The sequence below is a fragment of the Phalangium opilio genome, unplaced genomic scaffold (assembly GCF_054372755.1).
Source record: "Phalangium opilio isolate 3A_F unplaced genomic scaffold, DU_Popi_V2 ptg000009l_1, whole genome shotgun sequence".
Taxonomy (NCBI): domain Eukaryota; kingdom Metazoa; phylum Arthropoda; class Arachnida; order Opiliones; family Phalangiidae; genus Phalangium; species Phalangium opilio.
The window spans coordinates 5,694,271-5,698,112 of record NW_028324146.1 but is presented as its reverse complement, the minus strand read 5'-3'; the positions used below and the strand labels follow the sequence as shown (position 1 = coordinate 5,698,112).

The 3,842-nt window shown below is 39.4% G+C and overlaps 1 long non-coding RNA gene across 1 annotated transcript in view; it reads right to left on the bottom strand.

The window, feature by feature from the left end:
* Positions 1 to 3,130: 3,130 nt before the first annotated feature.
* Positions 3,131 to 3,842, bottom strand: part of LOC149713533 (uncharacterized) — a 222,141-nt gene continuing 221,429 nt past the window's right edge. Inside the window, exon 4 of the long non-coding RNA XR_016371396.1 lies at positions 3,131 to 3,794. This is a non-coding gene — a long non-coding RNA (uncharacterized LOC149713533). The remainder of the gene's footprint in view (positions 3,795 to 3,842) is intronic.

Below are 3,842 nucleotides of genomic sequence, written 5' to 3'. Positions count from 1 at the left end.
ATCTCCATCCATTGTAGCTATAGGGTCGACTCCTAAATTTTATACAATTATAAAGCTATTATAGGAATTATGGAGTTTCGCCTTTTAAAAAGCCATTTAAAAGCCAGTCAGTAAAATCAGAAGCAAAATAAAGAAGGTTAGCACGATGCTAACACCCCCTAACACTCTCTCTTGAAGCAAGACTGCTGTGTTCTCGGATATACGCTATATCCATTTAGATTTATTGCCTGGGAGCCATGGAACAGCAAGAATGGAGTACGTTTTTCCCCTCGAGGTTTATGGGATAGAAGCTATAGCCTTAGAGACAACAAAGCTAACGCCACACCAAATTAGAGGTAAAACTAACGAGAACATCGTAGAACACACCCCAGGCATCATACCAGGGAAACGTAGAATCGACACCAGGAATACCTCTCTTCCTGTCTCCATTGTATAAGAATGAAACTTTGAATTGTGGGGGGGGGGGACTATAGTAAACTCACAATTGGTGACGTCAATAAAAGTATATAATACTAGAAGGGAATATTAGAAGAAGGATGACACTCGGTGTCCTCTAGACAAACCCTTTTTGCTTGCTATCCTGCTGATCAAACTTCAGATGGGCATTGCACCGTGGGGTACTAAATCATCAGCAATCAACCCACAAACCTCGTCTTGACGTGGGACAAAAATCCATCAGGGCACGCCTTGGCAAATGAGGGAACTATTTATCGCGTATGTGATTCGGTTTACATGGTAACCTTGCTCGAAATGTTCTGAGGTTGGGAAGAATCATGTTACAATTACTCAGCTTTGTGGTTCACTTCTCTCGAACAAAAGTATTATGTACTCCTTCTGATAATACAAGATCCTTCTGGATCAATAAGAATCATCGCTACACTACAATAATTCCATGTATCGGTTTTATGTTTCTCTAATCATGCTACTTACGATATGGCCGAATATTTCATGGTTCGCTTGCCAGACGGAACTTCACACATTTCTGCAGGAGATTAAAAAAGGGCTAAAAGTAATCTTACCGTAACTGAAGGCAATTTGATTTCGATCTTCATTTAGGCCTATAAATAAAATAGCCTTTTGAACTTGCCGCTGATAAAGAAATCAACGTTGGATAGGATCAATAATTTTTAATTTATCCTCTGAATGGATGAAGTACTTTATTACGCCAACAAAAATATGCGAGCACTTTTTCAGAACGAGTATCTATCTCTTTATTGCAGCTGTGCAGGGCCCAAATATAAGCATAAATTAACTTTATCCTTTTTTTCAAGAATCATCCTAATCATTGCTTTTTAGGAACCCCTGTATCGTAATTATCGTTTTTTTCTTTGGCCTTGATTCGTTAGGGAATAAGACGGTATAGTGGAAAGACAAGTGGTATAGAAGGGAGGAAGCTGTCTGTTCGACAGCAAATGAGTAATTAGAAGAGGTCAGGTCAGACTAATTACAGGGCAGATTTCGTTTACGTAGACAGAATGTGAGTAACGAACGGAGGAGGAGTGGCTTACACTACTGACAATAACCTTTAAGATTTGTAAAGGGCTAATTAAATAGGGGTTCCACAATTAAAGACGATGTAGGAAGTGTTTTTAAAGTGGAGGGATGGTAAGGGGTTAAGTTTGTTCTCATTAGTGGAGATTAAATGTCGAATTCAAGGACATTTTCAACGTTAAAGAGGTCATAAAAGGGTTCAAACAATTTAATTGTACGGTAAAATAGGTTCAGAAACGTTCGTAAAACTCACCTGAACACTTACAATTTTGCTCTGTATTATTATGTGGTGCCAACCGCAAATGGAATGCGATCAGAAATAGTTGTTGTCGAAAGGGGTGACGCGGTGCCACGTCAAGCACCGAAACCAATGGTATATTGTGCACCCCGAGCTGCATAGATTGCAGTGATCGAGTCTTGTCGCCTCGATCCGACTAGCCGAGACAGTAAAGAACTGGTGAATTTCCATTGAATGCATATGAAAGAGCCGCGAGGTAATCATAGCTACAGAGGATATGGGAGGTTTCAGAATTGTAAAAAGAAGAAAGATCAAAAATCGTAAAATTTCTTGGTATTTAAAATTAGCTTATTTATTAATAAGAAGAGTTATTGCATACCTCCGCTAGTATCAGGCACCAGGCTAGTAACTATAAAAAAGCATACTAAATTCTTAGCTGTGATTCCCAAGAAGGGCCATTGCCATTATAAAAGAAGGGGGAGGGACGCCGACCGGCGACAAGGAGTATACTGAACTTTGGCCTCTGTTATATAGTCTGTTTAATTGTTACCCTCTCTGCTTTTTACAAAGGAGAACTTATTTGAGACGAATTAAGACTATTGTTTTTGGAACGTGTCAAAAAATAATTTCCTGCTACCATAATCTAGCCCCGACTGAACAATAAGCAACCACGCCCCTCAGAAAAAAAATCAAAATTAACATTAAACGATTAAATCCTTAATGAGCTGTAAGTCTTTATATTTGAGGTCTTGTTACATCTAAAGGGATATATTTGCGGGCCTTGGTAAAAAGCCAATTAGAAACCATATTTTAAACTAAATTGCCCATAAATTTTCAAAACTAATCCATTGAAACTCCTATAAAGCTAAAATGTGTTACAGAAAAACAAAAATGTCATTATTTACTTTTCCATCTTCTTTTATTTATTTGGAAAATAAGAGATAAATTCTTAGCTGAAAAATCCATAGCGTTAAGGCGCTATAAAACGGGGATCAAGCCAGGGATCTTTTAGAAATGCTAACGACCAGGGTCTAGGGATACACCTTGGATGAATTAGCAAAGGATGTTTTTGACTTTTTCATTACCTGTATACACGGTTATCTTCAGAAACAATTTTATCGAAGCCCTTCAGGATTTTCCAGTGAAAACATGAAGATAATATGCCTACTTGGAGGTGAGGAATGAAAACTACACGAAGAAAGATTTGTTTATTATTATTATTTCTTGCACTAAATTTTTGTCCCATGTTCGCAAAGTAAGATGAGACTAGAAGTAAAGAGCTCTAGCATTGGTAATAGATCCTGGCACTAGTGAACAAATTTGAGGATTTTATGCCGCTTCCATAGAGCCTACACGAGAGAGAAAAAAATTGGTCGAGTTCCAAAAAACTTCCTACCCCCTTCCCCTCAACCTAAAGCCGTGGAACACGGACGCGGGTATATGAATCTAGTTCGGCCGTCTACCACCGCGAGCGTCTCACGCTTTGGAGGGAAAATTCTGAAACCGCTACCAGAGGGCCAACCGTTGGTGTGTTATCAAGAATATTCACTTTCGTCAAGTGAAGAATTTGGTTAGCTCAGTACTTCTAGTCTCATCTCACTTCTGGTACTAGAGGATTTTGTCACGCGAGGGAAATATACTTTTGTCTTATTTCTAGGGTGCATAAACTCCTGGTGATACTTACTCAAAGGTCTAGAAGAAGTATAAGCACCCAAACTTCATGGAAAAGGCGCGAAATCTCGTGGCTAGCGAACTAATAGCGGGAAAGATAACGATATTATTGATAGCCTCTATAGAGCGATTCCGCCAGTATCCTATTACGGAAAGTCGAAGCCCCTAACCGAGATATCCCAAAACATAGGCACCACCGACCATAGGACTGCTGTGCCAAACATCAACGCCGGTGACCATAACCTACCGATAACGAGGTACCCAATCTCCAGCTCCTGTAGGTCCACTTTCCTATATCGCTTCGTCTCTAGTTGAAATGCAACGTCTGCACCCGAGAAACCTTAATACTCTGACACGAGCAGTAGTGCATGCTAGGAGTAAACCAGTCTGGACCCTTTAGAAAAGAGAAAAATTGCAGAATATATACACAAATTCTCTTTAC